Here is a 25,306-nt window from a genome sequence, read left to right on the forward strand (position 1 = left end):
TTCCCTCCTACTGTTAACGGCACCATCCTACCTGTTTTCCAAGCACAAAGCAACATAAACATTTGGCCTTCATCTCCTTCCTCAAGTGTCAATTATTTCTTTTAAAAAAAATATTACTGTCTAAAATTCCAACGAGGCAGTCTTTTACTCAAAAACTGAAACCCAACTCTCATTACACTCAAAGTTAAACCCCATGGCCTGACTTGATGTTAACAAATCTTTCCAAACTCAGCTCCCCAGATAACACTCCCTCCAATCTCACACCAATTTCCTCTCTCTTTTCAAGAATGCAATAGCATCTCTGTCCTGACTCTGTCTTTGAGTACTTTTCATTCTCTGCTCAGTTCTACACTCTATTATATTTGGTGGTTCTTCCATCATGTCTCTCTCCTCCTGAAATCTCTTACAATTGTGATTTTTGTATCTACTATACACTTTCCACTAAATGACAAACTTATTATGAGTTTAATCTGTGCCCGTCACCATTTCTGCATCTTGGGGAATTTGTTTCTGGATGTCTTACTTCCTCAGCCATGTGATCTTTTGGTAAACAAAAATATTTATCATTTCTTCACATCTCTTAGTAACACCAAGTAATTATTTCTCATGTAGGAAATAGTCAAAAGTTATTTGTAAGAATGAAAATGTCCATGCTAAAAAGAAACAAACATCATGGCAAGGAAAATGGTGGGGAATAAATGCTCAAATCAGTTTATTTAAAGGTGGGTGTGAATTTAGGATATCAACTGAGTCAATGTGTATTCCTTGAGACATCCAGTTTGAATGTATTGGGACTGACTAGTCCTAAATAATTATATGTTATGTAAGATAACATGAAGCTTGGTGTGTGGGATGATGTGAGTGAGGCCACTGATTTTATGAGCCAAATAAGATCTGTGACAAGGAACTAGTTTCAGAGGCAATTTGCTTATGTTGTAAGGGACAATTACATTAAAATATGCTAGATATTTTAATGGTTTTGATTACCTCACTCTTTATCAGAGCTTTATGCTTATTGGAAGAACTATTTAATGCACCTACACCACAAATGAACTCTGAATTTCAGAGTCAGAAAAGAATTTATGTCACATTTTGTCAACTTTTTTTTTTCAGTGAGAGTGTCCTCCCCAATGTTCACTTTTTAAAACCTCTATGTTAATGGAAGAGATGACATAAAATCTAGGGGAATCATCCTACACAAAAACAGAAGAAAACATAAAGTTTAAAAAAAAATAAATGAAACAAGCTAGCTGACTGAAGCATTTGAAAAGCAAAACTATGTTAAGTTATCACAATATTCCACAAATGGAAGCAACCGCAAATGAATACTGATGTCAGATTAAGAAAAACTGGCACACTCTTCACGTCCAATAATGAAAATCTGATAATGAAACAAATAATTGTTTCAGTTATATTTTCCCTTATATCTTGAAAAAGTGACTAATATCTATTGTCACAGATCCTAGAGCATATTAGATTTCCCATAAATGTTAAATCAAATTATGAAGAAAACCATGCCAGTATTTAACTGTTCAAATAAATCATGAAGTTTATCATTTGAATCATGGATGATTTTTTATGGCATACTCTTGGTTGTTGTGACTACTACAGGCTTCTCATAGAAAGGAGACAGTTGACCTAAAATGTACCATTTACTGTGCATTCTTGTCAAGATGTTTGAAAATGACTGACAAGAATGCTTGTTTAAAAGAAAGAGAGAAAGAGCCATTGACATTATGAGTCAAAAGTTTGGGGGAGGGGCTGAGAGCTGAACTTTTAACAAATGATTCTGATAAAAATGGCTGAGGACTACATCTTAAGGAGCACTGATGAAATTTACCTTAGTTACTGATAAAGCTAGAATTACTGAATCACAATTACCTGGGAAATTTTAGAGAGATAATCCTCCTTGAACTTGATTTACATAAGCACCCAGCAGGTGTTTGGGTTTATTTTCCTATTGCTTTGGTGCCAGAATTTTCAGAGTAATTGGAGCTTTGATTTCAGTCCTCATGACATGTTGTTCTCATTGTTTTGTTCCCCCAGATTAAGAAACCTGAATATAACCTACTCTAGTCCTTTCTAAAAGATCTTCTTACTATATATATGCACTTTTTAAAACAAGTACATTAAGAAACTTAGGATGACAATATTTCTTTAAGAGCTAATATACTCCATCTTTCAACTTTACACATTTGTACTTTCTAAATCACCTATGGCAAGAAATTCATTTGACTATTTCTAGCCACAAGGATCTGATATTTTAAAATCTAGATGATTCTATATTTGGGGTAACCTGAATAATACTATTGAGTGGCATAGAATATTACTCTAAGACTATACTTGCCAAACTATAGATTGTGGTGCTTAAAGCCTTAAGCGTCATTTGTGTAGGAACTCTATGAATACATGAGAGACTTGAAATTTAGGCACAGAAGCAAATTTCAATACTCTACAGAACTGCACATGAGAATCAGGCTACTAATACGTAATACTAGAATGACATCATTTTATATATCCTCTGTAGTTATAGAAAATACAATAAACCCAGCTTTCACCTGACAAATCTAATTAACAGTTAGCAATATATGCTCTGTAAGACAGTATAAGTGTTAGGGTAAAAAAGTTAGGGTACCTTTGAGGCTTGCAGCCCACTCAGCCTGAAACTGGCCATGGCTAACATGACCCAAGCCACCACTTACTGGAACTAAGGGAGGTGGAACGGTTTCTGGGAACAGGGACTGTTTCTGGTTAATCTTGCTAGAACGGTATGTGAGTCAATGAGTTGAGACACCTGGTGTTTACCAAATTCCTGATAAATAATCTTCAAGTAATCTTGCCCCACCACCAGGATGTGGGTGATATCAGAAATATGTGACCCCAGGGACCATAAAAATTGCTGTGTGACCACGACTAATGTTTAAAAAATATAAAAGCAGCCTGAACTTTGCATTCGGGGTCCTTATTGAAATCCGCTGCGTTGGGCAGATACCCAGACCCCAGCTGTCTGGAAATATACCTCGCTTTGTGGCTTACATTATCGTGAGTGTCTTTTGTTCCTCTGAGGGGTGGTCAACTTCAGACCCCAACATCTGGAGGTCCCACTGAGATCTCAGCGCCTCCCTGAGAGGAACAAATGGCCTCCGATACTGAGGTTTAATTGGGAAAGACCGCTGAAGGAGGATTGGCCACCTCTGTTTGGAGGGACTTAGAGTCCCTGTCTGAATTTGGTTGAGAATTCTCATTGAGTGGAAGGAAGGGGTTACAGCCCTGGAGGCTTCACTATTGGAAGTTGTGGGAGACATCCCCGATGGTCAGGAACTGCACCGGTGTCCTCGGTGGACACCGTTTGGGCGGTCTTTGGGTAAGAATCCAGAGTCTGGTGTGAATGGAATTGCGCCTGTGAGAGTAGTCTGGTTGACTGGCCGGTACTTGTGTATGTTGGAGAGTCCTGTGTGAATTTGTTTGTCTGCTGGAATTGTCTCTCTTGTTCTTTGCTGTCTCCTCTGTCCATCTCTCCTGATCATCATGGGACAGGCTCAGGTAACTCGTAAGACCCTTTTTCTGAGTCATTTTTCAGAAATCCATGCTAAGGGACACAATTATGGCATGAAAATTAAGAAAGGTAAGTTTGACACCCTTTGCTCAGTGGAATGGCCAACCTTTAATGTAGGCTGGCCTCCTCAACGTACCTTCTCCTTGGACACGATTAAGAAGGTCCGAGATGTCATTAATAGACCCGGTCTTCATGGCCACCCTGATCAATATCCCTATGTCCTTATGTGGCAGACTTTAGTAGAAGACCCCCCTTCTTGGCTGCGGCCATTTATCTATGGGGCACCTACAGACCAGCCTGCAATACTGGCCGTGTCGGGGAACACCCCCACTCCCGTTAATTCCCCTAAGAAGCCTATTCTGAAGGAAGACCCAACTCTCCATCCATCCTTGATAGACTTAGATTGTGAAGTAAATCCCCTGCCATATGCTGCTGCCGTGCCACTCCAGCCAGAGGCAGCTGGTTCCCCTGAGCCTCCTCACTTATCAGCCTCCCCGTCTGCACCCCCTGCCATGGTCTCCAGACCGGCGAGGGGACTCAGGCCCCATAGGCAGCAAGAAGAAGCCCCAGAGGAGGAGCCCTCCTCCACTTCCACTGGGCCCCCCATCCTCCCGGTGCGGGCCCTGGGTGGTGCTGGTCCCAATGGGGGATGCACCTATCAGTATTGGCCTTTTTCAAATAGTGACCTGTACAACTGGAAAGCCCAGAATCCTCCTTTTTCTGAGGACCCTAGAGGCCTGACTGATCTGTTCGAGTCCATTTTGCATACTCACAGTCCCACATGGGATGACTGTCAGCAGCTCTTTAAGACTCTATTCACGACCAAGGAATGGGAGCGGATTCTCACTGAAGCCAGAATCAAGGAACTGGAAGGCCCTTACCTAGTCATTCTGGTTACCCCCACTGCTCTTAAGGTTGATGGCATCGGGCCTTGGGTCCATCACTCCCACATGTGTCAAGCCAATCAGCAGGAACAGAAAGAGGCTAGAGAGTGGACTGTGCGGTGGCACCCAGATAACCCATTGAAGCTGAAGCTTTTGCGAGCCCGGGAACATGCAGAGTCTTTAGGAGCAGCCACGGAAGGGTTGGCTGGTCGCTCTGATCTTGCTCAATGCCCAGAGCAGGAGCCTCGCAGAAACCAACCCTCATCAGCCCTATAAGCAAACCTGGATACTCACCGATGGGGAGACTCATACCACCCTTAACGAGACTACTCGCACTGCCCCCATAGGAACTTGGTGGCCAGAGCTTCAATTCTGCTTTAGAGACATCAATCCTGCCTACAAGTCTACTGCCCTGGAGTCAGCTGACATTATGGTTTTTATGCTTGCCCTGGCCACAAAAAGAACAAGGACTGTGGGGGGATACAATACTCTTTCTGTAAGTCATGGGCATGTGTCACATCCAACGATGGTGAATGGAAGTGGGGGATATCAAAACCGGACCTAGTCAAATTTGCCTTTGTAAATGGGGTACCTTGGGGGTGCAGAATTCCATCACCCACCCATGAATGCCAGCCCACAGATACAGATAGAATCAAGGTCACCTTCACTGACAGTGGCAAAGAGGACACCCCTGGGTGGATACAAGGCAAGCTGTGGGGACTTGTGTTTTATAAATATGGTGGACATTCTGGCTCAACCGTAGTAATCAGTTTAAAAGTTGAGCCCATGGGGCCACTGTCCAAAATGGTAGGCCCCAACAAAGTACTCAAGCCGCCCTATGTAGAGCCACCTCTCCGACCTCGCACAACCCCAGTCCCTACCCGGCCTCACACAAAGGCTAGTATTAAAACTCCAGGACCATTAGGCACTGGCCCTCCCTTGGTGAAGCCCAGTCTCATGACCGGGTCCACAGACCCCCTCTGGAATTTGGTAAATGCTGCATTCCTAACATTGAACCACACCAACCCTAATATGACTACCTCCTGCTGGCTGTGCTATGATGTGAGGCCCCCATTCTATGAGGCAATAGGGCTAAATGTCACCTACGATATCTCGACTAGTGAAAACCCCACTCAATGTTCCTGGGGAGACCGTAAGAGAGGTCTGACCATACAACAAGTGAGCAGCCAAGGAACCTGCTTAGGGAAGGTGCCGGTGGGAAAACAGGACCTATGTGCTGTTGTAAAAAACAACCCCACCTGGGGCGATGGTATTAAGTGGGTAATTCCAAAAGGCAATGGATGGTGGATATGCTCACAGTCCGGGCTCACCCCTTGCCTATCAACTAATGTGTTTAACGGCTCTAAAGAATTCTGTGTCTTAGTGGCTGTGCTGCCCCGCATCATCTATCATTCTGAGGAGAGCCTATATTCATACTGGAATACAGGAACAGGTGAGAGAAAGAAGAGAGAGCCTATTTCTGCATTAACCATTGCTACCCTACTTAGCCTAGGGGTGGCTGGGGCAGGAACTGGCATAGCCTCCCTGGCTACTCAACATAAAGGGATGTCCTCGCTGCGTCTGGCCATAGACGAGGATATAGAGAGGATAGAAGCCTTCATTAGTCACCTAGAAAAATCCCTTACCTCCCTATCTGAGGTAGTGCTTCAGAACCAACGGGGCTTAGACTTATTGTTCCTTCAGCAGGGGGGAATATGTGCCACCTTAGGGGAGGAATGTTGTTTTTATGCTGACCATTCAGGGGTAGTTAGGGAGTCTATGTCTAAAGTGAGGGAAGGACTGGCAAAAAGGAAACAGGAAAGGGAAGCCCAAGAAAATTGGTTCGAAGCTTGGTTCAATAGGTCCCCCTGGTTCACTACCTTGGTCTCTACCCTGGTGGGCCTTCTGGTCATACTACTGCTTATCTTAACCTTTGGTCCTTGTATCCTGAATAAGCTAGTGACCTTCATGAAAGATCGAATTAGTACAGTCCAACTAATGGTCCTGAGACAGCAATATAAACAATTACCTAGCCCTGAGGATGTTTATGCTTGTCGCCCAGATGAGCATGATTCTTCATTATGAACAACTAAAGGGGGGAATGTTAGGGTACAAATGTTAGGGTACCTTTGAGGCTTGCAGCCCACTCAGCCTGAAACCGGCCATGGTTAACATGACCCAAGCCACCACTTACTGGAACTAAGGGAGGTGGAACGGTTTCTGGGAACAGGGACTGTTTCTGGTTAATCTTGCTAGAACGGCATGTGAGTCAATGAGTTGAGACACCTGGTGTTTACCAAATTCCTGATAAATAATCTTCAAGTAATCTTGCCCTACCACCAGGATGTGGGTGATATCAGAAATATGTGACCCCAGGGACCATAAAAATTGCTGTGTGACCGTGACTAATGTCTAAAAAAATATAAAAGCAGTCTGAACTTTGTATTCGGGGTCCTCGTTGAAACCCACTGCGTTGGGCGGATACCTGGACCCCAGCTGTCTGGAAATAAACCTCGCTTTGTGGCTTACATTATCGTGAGTGTCTTTTTTCCTCTGAGGGCTGGTCAACTTTGGACCCCAACATAAGTTGACTGGGATGCTTAGAAGTTGTAAAGAATAATTGAATCATCCAAAAAGTAGTAGGAGATAAACATGACTTAAATTTTAATAGGTGTCATTCAATATATATGAAGTGCTATTTGTTCCAAGAAGAAAGAAAAACTATCACTTTGTTTATTTTTATGCTGTATAATTTACATTAAATGCCTGAAATATAATAGGTCTATTTCCAGATTACTATTATAAAGGAAACCCCATGTAGAAGAAATGTGTGAGAAAAAGAATCTGAATAATGCATGGGGTTCATTCAGACTTTGGTGTGGCAATCTCAGTGAAATACCAGATAGACAAGGGTGGAAATAGTAGGTACATGCCTCAGTTTCTTCATGTATAAAATGGCAAAAGTCTGTTATGATGACTAAATTAATTAACACAAAATTCAAAAAGTAATACAAGAAGTAATACAGGAAATGTTGAACACAGGAAGTGTTCAGCAAACAATAGTTTTTTTTCTCGAGACCAAACTATCTGGAAAGAGATGCTCAAGTTATGAATCTGGTGACACTCACCTTCCAGGTAAGGAGAAAAGATTTAATCAAGAATCTGTTTGACTCTAGTGTTCATAACTTTAACTACTCTCATTATTTAAAACCAGAGAACAAAAACTTCGACTTTTGTTCCATATGCATTGATAAGAAGCAGGTTACTTTAAAATCATACACTTCAATTGGAATTCTCAACTGCAGATATTCTTTCTCACTTGCTTACTTTCTTCTCACTTGCTTACTTTCTCCTTTTCACCTTCTCTTTCCTCCTGTTCTTCTTCCCAAGCAGAGATGGTTTACAAATTGCAACACCTTCTCTACCAGTCCTTGCTTCCTTTTGCCAGTCTTGGTATAAGAACCAAACAGACATTCTGCATCACTTGGGTTAGTCAATGCACTTCCTAAATTGCTTTCCCAATGTGCCCTTCAGTTCCTGAAAAATTCATAAGAGAGGGAATGATATTCCCCTGGGAAGTGTCAAGGGAAAAAAAAAAAGTGACACAAAGCCGAGTTCTCTTTTATCCAGGAATTTGCCACATAGATGCAGCTACTCAGCTACAAGGAAAGACTCATGAGTGGCATGTCTGAAAATGTCCAGAGATTCTTTATGTATGGTGTAAGGTTGACGTTTAAATATTTAAAAAACAGGTCAAGCAAGAGCATCAGACATTCAGAATGGACACTGACCATAAATAACCAGTAAGTCTATGCTGTGCATTCTGGCCTAAAACAGCCCTGTCTCTAGAGCTGAAATGACTCTTTGTTCCTAGAGCAGAGCTTTCAACAGAATGAGCTCTCAGCAAGTGCTATCTGACCAAGATACACACAAATGTAATAAAGGGAAGAAGAGATTATAATTTCATGAAGGATCCTGAAGCTGTTACATAAATTCATGAAAGGGATAATATTTGTGGACATTAATACATGGGGGAGTTGTCCAACAAGGGAAGAGAGAAAAATTGTAATGGGGCAAAAGGAACAGAGGTATACAGCCATAGGCAAGTTGGAGAAACTGGAGTTACATGTGCTTCTGTAGAGTATTTTATGCCTGTTTCATTTTTCCAACCTTTAAAGAGAATTATTTTAACCTAGGTGATGTTCTTGTTCACATAAAGACATGCTAACTAAAAATGCTTAAGCAGGTCTTTATTAAGGTTGTATTCAAAATAACTGCCAAGTGAACTTAACTCTCCTTTCAAACTTCTGGTTTAAAAAGTTAAATATTCTTTGTGTGGGAAAAAGTATGCACAATATAATGTGTATGGAAGGTTAAAAGCTGAGAAGCATGAGGATTGAGGATTATTTTAAGGATTGAATCAGGAGAGAAGCAAGAAGATTTTGGTCATGTGCTACCCTCATAAGAAGTCTGCAGTCCTGGCCTAAGTCTGGGTAGACTGACTTTCTTACAACAAATTATTCTGCTATAATAACCACAATAATAATAGTAAACGTTCTATTATCAATCTTAGTGTTCTTTTTCCTACAAAGCTTCCAATAAAGCAAAGACATTCTATACCTAACCTTTTTTAAACCCCAGAAACTAAGCGGTACTTGGAACGCAGATTCTATTAAAAAATTGCAGACTGAGGTCTGGGCATGGTGTTGGATGAATGTACTATCAGATATTTGGGAGGTGGAGGATCAGATCATGATCTGAGGCCACCCCAGGCAAAAAGCTAGACCCTAACTGAGAAATAAACAAAAATGACTGGGAGGCATGGTTCAGCGGCAGAGTGCTTGCTTCTTAAAAGCAAGACCCTTACTCAAACCCCAGCACCGCCAAAAAAGAAAAAAATTCAGGAAGGAACAGTTGTGACTTATGGGCAATAGCATTCTTGCGTTTGATATGTGGCTTCGAGGGGCACATTTCGAACAAAATCAAGGAACTATCCCTATTTCTCAAACTTATATTGGGAGCCATCAAAGTAAAAGACACTGAGTTGTGAGTTAAGCAGACAATATCCCTCTACTCACAAGGCCTTCAGTCTCATTGAAAAGTCAGATACCAAAACCAGGATCCTATAAACTGATATGAATTCTTCTGGAAGTATGCATAAAACGCAGTTCTGGCAGTTCACTTTTACTCAACTCCAGGAAAAGTCTACAGCAATGTGCTATACTTGGGAGGACTACTATATAGAGTGGGCACCAAGAGTATGAATTCATCCTTTCTTAAATTCCTTGATTCTCACATGGAGTTTAAAAAATGCTACTCAGAACATTTGGTTCAGAGGCTTACATTTAATAACGTGTTTATCGTCAAATATAAAATTCTCAGACAGAATGTAACACGCAAGTACATATATGCAGCATGTATCTCATATATCAGATATGTATCATATATATGTGCATAAAATGGAGGAAGGAAAGGAAAATATCAGAATTGTTCTAAGCTCCTATGAACTTTTACAGAAATCTGTTTTTTTCCTATAAGACTCAGTGTTTATTATTGCTAAAAATGGGCTTCAGTTTACACAATTGTCTATTTTTTCCCTTCCAGTTATGGTCTGTATAGTTTTTATGCAAAAGTATAAACTACAATTTTAAACAGACAGAGAAAAATCAGAAAGACATCATATTTAGACTGCCTATTGAAAAGAATAATACCACCATAGGAATTGCTTGATTCTAAATGTGCAGGAAATTCTATTTGGCCCAATTTGAGAAAATACCTATTGCTAACTATTAGGTTCTTTTATGATTACTTTTGAAAGTACAGTCTGAAACTACAATTCACACAAAGTGTAAAGCCAAGAGGATAAAAATCAATTGTGTTTATGACAGCTTTTTTATTCTTTTTGCAATGTCAATCATTGCTTTCCCTTCTTGCTATTCAATATTCTTTTTAGTCAGAATTTTTATATGGATGGAAATCATCTTTAAAAGTGTTGTAATTATTAAGTAAATTGTTTATATTTTAATATCATTTATTTATATTGACTAATTTTTAAATGTCTAATACATAGGGAAAACAAATTTAAGACTAGAGAAAATGTTAAAAGTCTTTAGCAGAATTCCAGAATTGTACAGTGTGGAAACTGAGTCATCGGGAGGCTGATACATTACCTAATTTACTTCCTCGGAAGGATTAAAATGGAGAGTCTTAGTTTCCATTTCTCACTACATAATGTTCTCTCACAAGAATAATAGGATTTTGTCCTTGAAAGCAATTTTGACAACCTGGATTTTCATATATGCTTTAACAGTAATTTGATACATCGTCTGAAGTGACTTTTGCTCCCTATTAGCAACCAGACTAAGTCTCAGCATAGGGTGCCTCCTTTCTCCTGCCCACCCCAAACTACTGACAATATAGAACTCTTGGATTAAAGTTGATTAGATTTTCTACTTCTAACTTCTCTTGAAATTTGAAAGGAAAATAAAAATGCTTGCTTACTCAATTCATATCCCATCTCCTCAACACACACACACACACACACACACACACACACACAAATCCAAATGTGTGTCTCTCACTTTATTCTACCCAAAGCTCCCACCCCCCCCCCAGTTTTCCTGTTCTCTAAAAAGCTATTACTCTTCATTTTGAAACCAACTCATTAAAACTGCCATGAAAAATTTTGTGGTTATTAAATCTTGTAACAAAAACAATGACATCTTTCCTTAATGAGTATTTAGATATATGAAGAGTGTATTTTTGCTCTGAACACTGTTATAGAAGGATAAAAGTATAACATGCTTTTAATCCAGTAGAGACATTTAAGTATGTATGACTCAAAGTTCAAATGACTGAGTTATAACTTAAATAGAAATTCTAACAGTGTAGTTCTTGCTTTCCAATAATATATGCTGAGTGGAGAGCAGTGCTTTACAATTACTTGGAGAGTATCTTCCAAACTCTGACATCTAGCCAGCAGCAGTCAGTGATCCACAATGGAAATCCTTTAATTTAAACAGCTCTTGCTTTGAAAAGGCTGATGAGTTATAATGTTGATGGTCAGAAACAGCCTAGCATGTTTAACAAGGGCAGGTTATCCACTTAAATCATCCTGTGTGCCCTGAAAATTAATTATCTTGAAAAATTCCACAAGAAAAATGCATTTTCTCCCCAGTGAAATACTCTTATATGAAAATGGTCATCCCCTCCAGATAAAACACAAAGATTATCCATAATAATTCAGCTGGGCCTACTTCTGAACTTAGGAAAGCATTAATTTTTTTCTTAAAAATATTTTTATTGAAACTGATATAAAACTTCAAAGATTATTTGATGGAAACAAACAGATCCAAGAACATAGAAGGACAAAATAATTAACATGACTCTCTCCAGATGACAATTTTGGACTTTCTCTCCCTAAATTTCCTGGAATGCTGGTGCAGAATGAAGAAGAAACTGAATTTGCATTGGAATATTCAATACATATTCAACACAGATGAGGTAGCATCTCTCATGAGTATAAAATGCCTAGAATTTTGAAGATTTTTTGCACAATTTGTGAACAGTGCTTCCATGTCTTTTATATGGTGTATAGAGGGAATAAGTAGCTTTAGAAAAGAGTAGAGGCTTGATGAATATTTTAATACTCTATCAAACAAATTTAAACTAAAATTATTTTGAAAATGGTGATTCATTGCACATTGTAAAAGGATAGAAAAGCTACATTTCATGTTCTATACAAATAGACACTAACTTAAAAGACGTTGTGCAAAATAATTAGACTACAAAATTACAGAATTTTTAAATTCATATATCTGCATACTTTGGCTGATTACAAATTATTTTATCTCCCAGATTTGAGTTAAGATCAATAAATATAAATCTGCAGTGTAGAAAGTATTTTATCAAATCTATTATTTATAAACTAATCTACAAAAATATAAGCAACTCTCCTTTAAAGACTACCTACTAAACACACCACCTAATTATTGCAAATCTTATTAGAATACACAACTGTATATTAAGAGATATTGAATTTTAAATCATAGTATGTATACTAATTAATATGTATTCATTTCCTATAGATTCCAGAGCATTCTTCAAGTCCTTTGTATGAAAAGTATGGCATAAATACAAATTTAAAAATAAGGACTCAAGCAAAACTTATAGCAATAACTCTCAATATCACTTACTTTCCATGAAAAGGAATTAAGTCAATGGAATGGAAAGTGCCTCTTTACTCACCACAGTTGGGAATAGCACTAAGAAAAGAACAAGACAAAACAAAAATTACCTCAGTAGTTTAGGTATAAAATGAAGAAAAGGGAAAGGATTTTCTAGTTTGCTCATGAATTGACTAAGTATAATTTCCCTTCATTCTATTATCCTCTGGACTCCTAGTATTGCCATTTTGTTGCCCAAAGCTCTGAAACTGTGTATGTTCTGTTATTTCCATCTACCTCAGGGATGTCAGAAAAGACATCTATTCCAGGTCCTTACATGCAAACATATGAAAAATGAAATGTAACTAGTCCCCAAGTACAAATAAGTACTACTTCAGTGAAACTGTCATCCTGTCCTCTGCCCCTTTGTTCCCATGGAAAATTAACTCTGATATCAGTTCTATGCCATTATTGGGATAATGACAACTTAATGTTAACAGAAGATGGAATAGTTTTTCAAACACCAAAGTACATTTGTTTGCCAAAGACATATCAAGACAGATCACATGTGCTTGAAATGGAAATTTAAATGTTTTGTGAATAATACATTGCTGATATTTTCTGTATGTTCACTGGTGTATAAATATACTTTCTTTTGATACTGCCATGGTCTACAAGACTCAGGGTGATCTTCTGAATTAAGTCTTCTTCATGGAATTGGAAAAGGTTTTAACTCATGTCAAAATTTTCTAAACCTGAAAAATGATTTAGGAAATGAGAAGAAGGCATAGTGCTCTTGGTTGTGCTATTTTTGCCTTTTGTTCTTTTGGGCATTCTATTCACAATCAGGAACTATCAAAATCTAATGGTACAGAAGAGTAACAGAGGGAGTTTGACTGAATAAACTACAATGTAGGAATGTATAACAGGTCATGTAAGGAGAGGATAGTAGCAGGAGGGTGAGGGTAAATGAAAAGCGTAAAAGAGGGTGACTATGTTTGAGGTACTCTATACCTGTATGAATATGGAACACTGAAACCTGCTGAAGTCATTTTGAGAAGGGAAGTAGAGGAGAAAGTAGTATAATGAAGGGGATAAAACAAACCACAGCATAATATGTGTATATATGGATATGTCACAATGAAGCCCCTGTATAAGTATTAAATACTAATAAAAGCATTTTTTAAAACCTAAGATTTATAGCATATACCACCTATGAAAAAATTCAGAAATATGCAGTTATTATATTTGCAATGAAATAGAAAAACAAAAGAAGAAAGATTAAACTAAGTAGTATATTAAATTCTATACTTTCAATGTAGCACTTAATAGAGAACTAAGATTGAAGGAGCTACTCTACAGTTTTGTGAGTTGTCAGATGAACTTAATTTCCAATATTTTTAAAGGCACACTGTAGTGTAATGATGAAATATACTGCTTGATCTTAAATAACCATCAGGATCTGGGAAAATATGTTCATAATTTAAGGATCTCAAATAATGAGAAAGTATATATATATCTGAATGCTAAAAAGCTAGTATTTTGGAAAAGCAAATTACCAAAATCAAAAAAGAATATGAAACCTCAAAACAAACTTTAAGGACCAAAACATACATTTTGTTAACATATGGGATGATATTTTATACTTGGAAGATTTATTTTTAGATTTAGGCCAAAAGCCAGACGAATCTGTGAGGCATCCCTTATCATATCTTCCTGATTGGGGTGGGGAGATGGTGGGGAGGTGGCACAAACAGTGTAGAGACATGTAAGTAAAAATGATAAAATAAAGGGAGAAAGAAAAAAATATATTCCTGATTACAGTTACCAACACTCACTTTGGGTTTTATGTAATGGATTCAATAGTGAACCAATGGCAAACCTCTTCTTTGTCTCTCATCCTGATAGCAGTTGTAATGAGTCCTATTTCCCTCTCTTTCTATAGCAGGTAAACACTGAATGTAAGTGATGAGAGCACCTTGGCTGATTAAAACAGTGATGATACTACAACTTGTTCTGTAAGCTTGTTACCATAGTGGTGGGAACCCAGCTAAGATGGTCTCATTTCCCAAAAAATAAAGAACTGGGGAAAAAAAAAAAAAGAACAAATGGGTCAGCTTCCAAGATAAATACCAGTATGAAGTCATGACTCTTCCTGCATTATTCTAAAATGTGTAAAACAGTCCACTAATATAGAACCATTCCTTTTTCTTTCTTTTTGCTGTACTGGGAATTGAACTCAGGGTTTCATGCTTCCTAGGCAAGTGCTTTACCACATGAACAACTCTTCCAATCCTACAATAACTACTTTCAACAGATTGCTTTTCTATTTCAATTAGAAACACACACAGATGTATGATTACATGCATGTACACACATGTAGTTTTAAATAATCTGAAGATGAAAATTTTAAGGAATGAACAATTTAAGCTCTCAACAGAACTTCACTGATATAACTTGCCAAACAGATTTGCAATTACTCAATGATTATAATGCTAGGAGTTTTCCTATCATTTTGTGATACTCCTGAACTTCTATCAATTACAGAATCACTTGATTATTGAGTATTTGTTAACTGTGGAAATCTCTACTGTAGCATCTTAATGGTAATTTATATATCAAATGGAATTCAACTCAATTCTTGCAAGGCCAACTAAGGTTATTCATAAGTTAATGTGCATTTGTGTAACTAGATTCAGTTGCTCCTGCTATCAAGCTCAGAAAAGGTACATTGAATAAATGTGAATGGAGAAAAATGGGGGAGGATAGGTTATCAACACTGGAAAAATATTACTGTGGGTGGAGAGAGGTGAGTGAGAGAAATCAATGCGGTAGAAAGAAAAAGTTTAAAGTTCTTGAGACAAAATCTGAAATACCCTTTGAACATATTCTGATAAGCAGACTGCTTATCCATACCTACTAGAACAGGTGATATGTGTTGTCTCCTTCTTGTGGCAGAAAGATGGCAATGAAAATGAGAAGACAATATCAGTTCAATAGACCAATAAGTAAGTTTTAAGCACATATCAATTGACAGTATTCATATGTAGAAAACAATCACCAATATTTCAGTTTTGACTAATAAGAACCATACATCAGGAAAAAGAGGGCCATGTTTTTGGTACACATTTGTGTTTTGAGCATAATAAAACTATGATAGTTGTTGAAGTTTATGATATGTTTTATAAGCCACTTTAATGTTAATAAGATACAATGTGACTGAAGCTCATTAATTTTAAAAAGTATGATTAATAATATAGTATTTTATAAATGCTCCTATAAAAGAAATAATAGCTATTAAAAGAGAAAAACCCAGAAGATCTGTAAATTCACATACTTCAATTCCAATGTCAAATAACAATTATGCTTTTCTCTCTCCTTAGTTCACAAATGTAGTCATCTGAACTCTTGGAATCAACTTTAATGCTTGTAACTCTGTTCAAAGAGACAATTATCAGAGTTTATTCAGATTTCAGAATCTTAAAAATAACATTTCACTATTCCTCAAATCAGCAGAGATATTTTTCATCTAATTTATGGCCATATTGTTATTTTCTTATTTCATATTGTATAAATTTTGCCACCATAACTGATATTCACATGATCAGTAAGAGCAGTCCCCTTAACAAAAAATCATGGGCAAGAAAATAAGATGCAAATGAAGAAAGATATTTTAAGTAACATTTAAGAGTTTAGAGTTCTCTCATAATCTTGTCACACATTTACATGTTTTTCTACTTATCTATATTTGCAAATTATTATGGTTCAATATTTTCTACACTTGCTTCATTGCCTCTAATTCTGAAAAATACAATCACATGTTTATCTTCCCAAGATCTTTTCCCTGACCATTGTGTAATTGTTCTCTAGATGATTATTCTAAAAAAGAGGCAAGACCAGAGATGCTCCACTCACAGAAAACAGTAGGAAGAAAAGTGACAGGGCAGCATTCTGCTTATTTATAAACTGCCTGGCTTTCTGGTGGCTCTTCCTAGTGACTACGTGACCGAGTCTTTCTGATTCATTACCAGAAGCATTGCTCTCAGTCCCCAGAATTGCAGATTCATTTTTAAGATTTTTCTATTGCATCCATTCTCTATGCCCTCTCCACTTAAATGCAGCATCTCCAAATTGCTTTGGGGGACCACCCCATCTAAAAGTCAGTGGTCAGTCCACACCCTTCCTTTCTTCCATTTCACATCATCTCTATGATGTCTGCATGAAATGTTGCAAACTTAATGTAGGCTGGCATGTACACCAGAACATGGAGTGGTTAGACCAGTTATCAGCATTAAACAGGGAGAAATTCAGTATAAGCACTTGCTTTCCCATACAGTTATGCATTCACTATATCTCCTTCCATTTAGGACTTGTGCAAAATTAAATGGAAGCTCTCTATTATTTATTGCAAGGTAGAAAATACAAATAAATAACAACCATTTACTCAAATAGATGAAACACTCGTGTATTCTTATAAACTATTTAAGATAAAAGGCAACTGTTTTTAAGCTTAAGTGTTTGACTTTCATAATCAATAAGGTAAATCCTTAAGTGTCATGGTCATAGGCACTAATGTGATTCACAAACACTTCTGAGAGATGTCAGAAATCTAGAAGAGGAAGTAATACTCACATTTTACTTGTAGATTATAAATGAAATCTTAGAGAATATGCTTTTTTTTAACAATAGTTATACCAAAGTTAACCCTACAACACTGTTTATGTTTGTTTCTTTTTCCCAAAATATTCAACAATGAGCATTTATGATTTTTAGTCCTACTTCTGTCTAAAAAGATATAACTCATCCAAGAAGAGAAAATAATTTATAACACTGACATTTGGACTTAGGAGAACCCAGAAGACAGTTCATTTAAATTACTAATGATGCCATATATTTCATATATTTCCTTAAAGCATACTACTTGGAAATATCAGTTATTTATAATAAATCCTTGGCTTAAAAAAACCCAGAATTCATATTGCTCAAATACTGCTCTTAAGGCCCCTGAATTTATGAGGAAATTTCAAAACAGCTATTCTTCTTATACATCTCATAAATAAACTATAATTGCAGATAAAAGCTAAACATACATTAAAGCATAAGAGCAGTGCCTGAATTGCACCATCCTTGTGAAATGTTAGTAGTTTTCATGCTAAATTGAAGATGATTTAAACACTTAATTTCTGAAAGATCTAATTTTGCTATTTAGGTGCTTTGAGCCTCACACTATTTGAAGACAAGAAAACTCCTATCTGCTCCCTACAAATATAACAATCGTTCGAATAATTGATATCTTCTTGAAGTATTGCTCATATTTACTTATTGGTTATGTTAAAACAAAATGAATATCATATTTGAAGAATATATTTTATTTTTTAAAGTTAATCTTGAAATCTTCAAAAGTTGATTCTCACTTAAGTGTCCATGGATTTTTGTGCTAGATAATAACTTGATAACACTATCAACTTAATTTTAATTATCTTAAGACTTTGTTTTCTTTGATAAGTATTTAACGAGATGCTATGGTTCTGTAGCATTCACATATCTGTGACGTACATTGTGGAAAGACTATTTCTGTCCTGTTAAATACAGGAATCCTCTTGAGATGTACTCTTTCTTTCTTTTTATCTTTTGGACACTTAGCTTCCTGTATTTTCATTATGCCTGCTTGTCCTATCATGCAAGAAATAAAATATAACTAACTGTAAGTTAAATGAATTAAAAAAAAAAAACTGTAACCCCCTACCTTGCTGACTTTGCATGCACATACAGTTTGTTCTGCATGGTCTGAACCTTGCTCCTTCTCTCTTTCCTTCCTAGTAGAAATACCTTCTCCTTGTCACTGTTCAAAGAGCACTTTCAGTCTGTGAAGCATAATCATGATTTTCTTAAGTTCAAGTGTCACAAAACACACTCAAATGACTTGATTCTTGCTTCTTTTTCTCACATTGAAGTCATACTCCAGCATTAGGATATTCACCCCCAGTCAAATGTAAACTACAAAATGTGCAATAAAGGCAATTAATGTGTTACCTGAAATTTACCTTTTGGTTCATTTCTACAACAAAATTAAAACTTCTTTTTCCTGGAAGAAGATATCTTATAGATATATACTAAAAGACACTATGCAAAACCTGTTTGATTCATAGGCTTAAAGACATACAACACATAATATCTTTTTGATTATGGGTCCAGAAATAAGAAAAAAAATCACTTGTAATATGATGTTTTATTGGGAAAAAATCTTTAAAGTTTGCAAAACAATAATCCTTCCCAATCTTATATTTTGTTCTAATTATAAACATAGATATTAGTAAAACTATTGTATTTTGGTGATTTCTACTGTCTTCATAAAAGTGTTGCAATTTCAAAATTAGGTCTGTATTTCTTTGCTGCTTTAAAAAACATTTTCTTGCATACATTGCTATACTCAAGAAAGATCACCAAGAAATTAAAATCCTGAGCAATATGTATTACTGGTTTCTAAGGATATTTTCCCTGTCAATGAACTAATATCCTATTATAATGTGCCAATATTAACACTTTGCTTTATAACCAGAAATTCTATTTAATTCAGGTCTGTTGTTCTGGTTAGAGGGGAAAGCAAGCTTAAGTAACAATGGTTAAGTTTAGTTAACGTTTGTGACTGGAAATCTTTAGTAACTTGCTTTTTTCGTTTGTTATAAATTCTGGAGGAAGCACAAAATGGTAGTCATAAAGTCACATTATACAGTTAGGATTTATTTTTTTTACTGGTTTCACATCTAGAAAAGTTGTTAGTAGATTACAGAGAATGTTTTTAATGTCAAACTACAGAGACATATCTAGAGGTTCTGTATCCCTCTAGGAGCACAGTAGGCTATGCTACTTAATGCTTTTCTGTTTCTTTTATACAAGATTGTTTCCTTGCTTTCCTATTTCATCTCACTGATTCAAGTGCATCCAAAGATGTCAACAAAAGTGTCAGCTTACCAAGATGCCAACAAAAGTGTCAGCTTACTATGATCTGTACTTTTAAACAAGCTGGTGTAATAAATTTGGTTACTGCATACTAAGATTTAGGCTAGTTGGTCACAACTCTCTCACTACCTGAATTGGAAAAGTTCTATATTGCTTAGAGAGATTCTAAAAGAAGAAAAATTTTTTATAATTCCTTCCACATAAAATAATTTAAGATTTTATGTAAATGCTTTATGTTTAACTGCTTAGTAAGTGGAAAACAATATTTAAATTACTTTTTCAAGTCATTTTTCTTACAACTTGTATTTTGTTAGTCATATTGCAATACAGAAAAAACATTCAAGATGAAAATGGGGCATGTAGCCTATAAATACCAAAAGGTGATGGGTCCACAAATGAAAATTAGTTACTTTTTCTTCAAAGGGCAGCTTTGGTAAGATAAAAGCACTTCACTCGAATACTATGACATTGAGTAACATGTAGATGGCTTGTGTTAAGAATTTATGATAGGGGGCATTAGGAAGGGGAGAGAAATAACCCAAACATTGTATGCACATATGAATAAAAGAAAGAAAAAAAAGAATTTATGATCATCAATTCCGGTGAAATTTTTAGTAAATACAGTACAGAATTATTTCTAGTATTACATCTACTGATCATTAGCAATGGAATTCACTATATATAAATTGCTGTCTTACGAATGAATTCCTTTAATAACAGCCTTGAGAAATTGTCATACAACCTAAATTTTAACATCTGTAACAACACAGAATTCACAACAGTGAGCATTTCTTACAGTAATATATTTTATCCTTATATACAGACTTTTTTCCCATGTAATTCTACTAGCATTTGCTCTGCTACAAGGAATCTCAAAGACTGAGTTGAGTTCCTCACCTTTTTTGTGCATTAAAGTGCACCAAATACCTCAACTGGCTGTCCTGTCCTCAACTTGTCTTTCTTAAAACCACCAAACATTTAAAATATAAATACATAAAAATAATTTAAGCAAAAGAAGCATATAAAGACATATGCACATGCATGCATTAAACAAGAGAAACATAGCATTATAGAATTATAATCATCACAATTGTTCTTTTTGAATGAATAGCATTCTGAGAAATTATACTGCAAGTCAGTGCCATAATACGTAATTGATCACATGATTACAGTACTCCCTGCTCTTGAGATCTAAGAATTCTTCAAAGAAGGTAACTCCACAGAAGAACATAAGTCAACAATTGTTCTCATTAAAGATTACATCCCTAATCTATCTCAGTCTCCCCATTTCACAGATTACTCCCTAATCTATCTCAGTCTCCCCATTTCACAGATGGAGAATCCATGCCTCAGGAGGATTAATTACAGTTTATTGGCAAAGCTGGAACAAAAATGTCAATTTCTGAAACTCAGAAATTACTCTGAAGATAAGCTAATTCAAATGACTTATGTTTGTATGGTTGGAGATATCTTGAGAGGTTAAGTGATTAACCTACATCTCCTGCTAATCATCCTGTTCTCTTTATGATACTGAGTGAAAGATATTAAATTAGACACATTGACACACACTGTCAACAGCAGGGGAGAAAAGCAGACATAAATTCCCTGTTGATTTAAGAATAATGCCTAAAAGCTGGGTACCAGTGCTTCATTCCTATAATCCTGGCTGCTTGGAGGATGAGATTGGGATGATTATAATTAAGGCCATCCTGGGCAAATAGCTCATGAGACCCCTCATCTTCAAAATAGTCATAGCCAAATGGACTGGAGGTGTGGCTCACTTAAGTTGTGGAGTGCCTGCTTTGCAAGCAAGAAGCCCTGAGTTCAAACTCCAGTTTTACCATCAAAAAGAGAAAAATATTAGAAAAAGAATAATGCTTAACAATTTTATATATAAGCAAACAGTAAATGGTATTGCTTTGGGAACTGAATGTCAAAAAAGCAGAGGGGTAATGCATATATTAGTGTAACTGAGAAAGCAACATTTGGTATCACAGAAGAAATAATTTATGTAGGGACAGGAGCTTTTGAGAATATGAAGTTAAGTGCTATCATTACCATATGGAAGACCTTCATTATGATTATATAGATTCATAATATATGAAGCACATTTGGAAATGCAAATCTTGGTTAGGGTCAAGAAAAAAGGCATGTGGCATAAAAAGTGTGCTCTGCCAGCAAATTAATTAAATTTCACAGTTCTAGAAAAGGCCATATATTCTGTGTAGGCACTCACTGAAAGTCAGATGTGCTGGGCCTCTGAGAGTATGCTGTAATCTAGTCATAAATAGAACTCACCAAGGACAGTGACAGCAATTTGCCATTAAACAGGAGTTCATACAAGTGAAGAATCTACCTTAAAGTAGCTTATGTTAGGGAAAGCTCAGATCCAATGGTGCATGCTTTAATACATCTTTCAGTGTTATTTTGATCTGATTTGACCTCCATGTAACCTACTGTTACATATGAGCTCATATTATTAGACAATCCAGTCAACAGTTTTCACTGAGAAGATAGTTTTTATTTTGTTTCACTTTTACTTATATTATTATCAGCTTAAGGATGTTATAATTTTAGTGCAGAATTTGCTAGAAAGATAATCAAATTTCTTAGGTAAATACGCACTTTAATAAGGACTAAAAATTCTTCATCAAATCCATTCATTTGCAAATTTTATTATTTTTACATGCTTGATTTTATTTATGTGCTATATACTATCCATAGCACTCCATATAGTGTACAAATTCAGACCAGAGACTTAAATTTAAAACTGCATCATTTGCAGGCAAATGGAAAGAACTGGAGAACATCATTCTGAGTGAGGTTAGCCAGACTCAGAAGACCAAAAATCGTATGTTCTCCCTCATATGCAGACTTTAGATGTAGGGCAAATTCAACAATGTGGTTGGACTTGGATCACAATGATAAGGAGAGAGCATATACAGGAGATATAGGAATAGGTAGAAAATCCAAAACATGAAAGCATTTGATGTCCCCACTCCAGAGGAACTAATACAGAAACCTTAAAGCAGCAGAGGTTAACACTGAGAAGAGGATCAGGGACCAGTATAAAGATCAGTTAGAGATGAATCAACTTGGTTTGTAACACATCCTTAACTCAACTAGAAAAAACATTTTGTCTTTCTTACTATGCTTATGTCTTCTCTTCAACAAAATTAGAGTTAAGTGCAGAACAGGTTCTGCCTGGAAGTGAAGAGGGGATGAGGGGAGATGGTGGGGGGTGGGCAGAGGGGAGAAATGACCTAAACAATGTATGCACATGTGAATAACTGAATAATAAAAAAAAGTTTTAAAAACACTGCATTTTCTTTTTTCTTCTGAAGATATTTAAATGGATTTGGTGGCTTCTCAAACTGAGTAAATGTAACAGTTTAAACTATGGGAGCCCATCCTGAATTACTTGTTTCATGAGAAATACTTTGCACATTAAAGGAGAAAATGAGAATAACCAGAATACTAAAAGAATTTGCAACTAAGTAACAGAAAAATTAGGACTGTAAACCAGAAAAATATATAGAGAGACATTATGACATAGCGTCTGTCTGAATTCAAGTCTGGAATACTTCCATTTGGAAACGAAATAGAAATTATTTTGTGTTTTCCCAAAGGGAAAACCCACGATAAATGGATTCAAGTTGCAGGAGATTTTTAGCTCAATAAAAGAAAAAGCTAGGAAGTTCCAAAACAGAGTGAGCTACCTCTCCATGTGTGTCATTGGAATTACTCAAGCAGAGATGAGTAAATCTTATAAATGGTGTGGAGAGATGCAAATAGAATCTAAAACTGGATTGGTTGACCACTAATCTCTCTATCCACTCTTAAAATTCCATGACTAAGTCAGGAAACACTTATCCAATGCTCCAAGCAAGCCACATAAAGAAAAACAGATATAAAATAATCCTAATATTCATGGAATTAAAAGACTAGTTCATTATATGATTATTTTGGTAGAGAGAACATGGTGGGAAGGGATATTTTGCCATGTATCCTAATTTTCCATCAAGCCATATCTCAATTTTATTCTCTTGGCACAACTTTTGTAGTTCTAAATATATAACTGCAAATTAATGGATGCTTTCTTATCTTGCTCTCAAAAGCATTATTGCCCAGAATAGTACTTAAAAAAATGCACTGCATGCAGTGCTTGCCCTTCTTCATCTTAGCAATTTTACCTCAAACACTTTTAATACAGGAAACAAAAATTCACAAATTAAGTTCTTTTTCTGTACCTTCAATGATTTTCCCATTCTATTTTTATTTAATATTCTTTCAAAGTCATTTCAGTGTCTATGGTTTTCAATCATGTTTTTGTCAGTTTTAATTCCTTTTCAAATTATTTGCTATTATTTATGTTTCTTTGATCTCAAAGATTTTTTTTTCTGTTTGGTTTAACTGCTTGCCTTATCTATGGTTTAGTTGCCCACTCTTTTTTTGCTTGTTTGTTTATTTTATAGTATGCTATTTAGACTATTTTCATCTTTGGTGCACATTTCCTTTATCTTCTTACAAATGTGTAGTGTACATTTGTCTGGTATCTACTCCTTAGATCTCCAGAACATTTCAGTTGAATTTTCTTCTTTCTGTGTGAGATATAAGAATTTCTACAATTCTTATCTTACCATTATATTTCATAAATTTTATAGAATTTGAATTATTTCTTTTTCTGTGGATGCAATAATTTAATATGTGGTTTTTGGTAACAGTTTCTAAATCTGGGAGAAAATGATGAATTATTTCTTGTGATAAAACATATTGAATCATGTATGAAATTAATAATGGCCCAAAGCCACAAGTTAAAAGGAGTAAAACAGAGTAATGAGATGTATGGTTGAGGGGAAGGGTCCATGTTTAAGTGAAAAGAACAAATGACTTTTATGAACATTCATGTACACAACATCCAGTGAGTAAACAACACTTTGGACACTGGTGATACAGGAAAGAATAAGATGAAATCACTGTCTTCTGATAATTTAGAGCCCAGTATGAATGAGAGTCCCAACATTATCTAGGATGAATCAGGAGAAGTTGTATGAAAGCACACTCCATTGAGGCAATGCTGAGTGATCTTGCCCATTTTAGAGTTCTCCAAATCCCAGTACAGAAAATAAAATTTTTAAGCAGTGTTTCTTGGGCGAATTTTTTTAAATGGAGGTTCAGAACATTGACATTTTCCTGACATAGTAACCGCTTAGTATATGTTTGCTGTTATTACTGATGTTATAAGTTTTTCCTCCAAGTATGAGATGTTCTCCAAATGGAAGGATTCAACCACAGAAAAACCCAAGGGCACAAATGACTGCATTCATTGAGAACAACGTGGAGGCCAGAGTGTCCAGTGCAATCAGGGCAACAGCATCATACAAAGACTAGAAATACGGGTAGAATCTATTAAGTATAGATCATGAAGGGGAGCCATATCAGAATTTTATTTGATAAGAAGCCATACATTTCCAATTAAAGATTAATGGTCCAGCCTGGCAATCATTTCCATTTCCAGTTTCCTGATATTGCAATGCATTTAAATACAATGGGATAATTGAATATGATCTTTGAGTGCTCAATAAAGATACATGCAAATCAAAATGGTTTAGTTTGCTAATATACAAAAACACATCCTAATTATGCTACTGTTTTAAGAAATTCCACAGATAATGCTGCTACATACATGCACAGCCATAGACATACTAGCTATTTTTTTAAAGACATCTACCTATCAATAG

At 36.1% G+C, this 25,306-nt stretch overlaps 1 protein-coding gene across 5 annotated transcripts in view; it reads right to left on the reverse strand.

Moving 5' to 3' along the window:
- Pcdh7 (protocadherin 7) overlaps positions 1 to 25,306 on the reverse strand; it is a 384,744-nt gene that overhangs the window by 156,099 nt on the left and 203,339 nt on the right. The gene's annotated exons all lie outside the window — the stretch shown is intronic.

The sequence above is a fragment of the Castor canadensis genome, chromosome 9, assembly GCF_047511655.1.
Source record: "Castor canadensis chromosome 9, mCasCan1.hap1v2, whole genome shotgun sequence".
In the NCBI taxonomy this organism is placed as follows: Eukaryota; Metazoa; Chordata; class Mammalia; order Rodentia; family Castoridae; genus Castor; species Castor canadensis.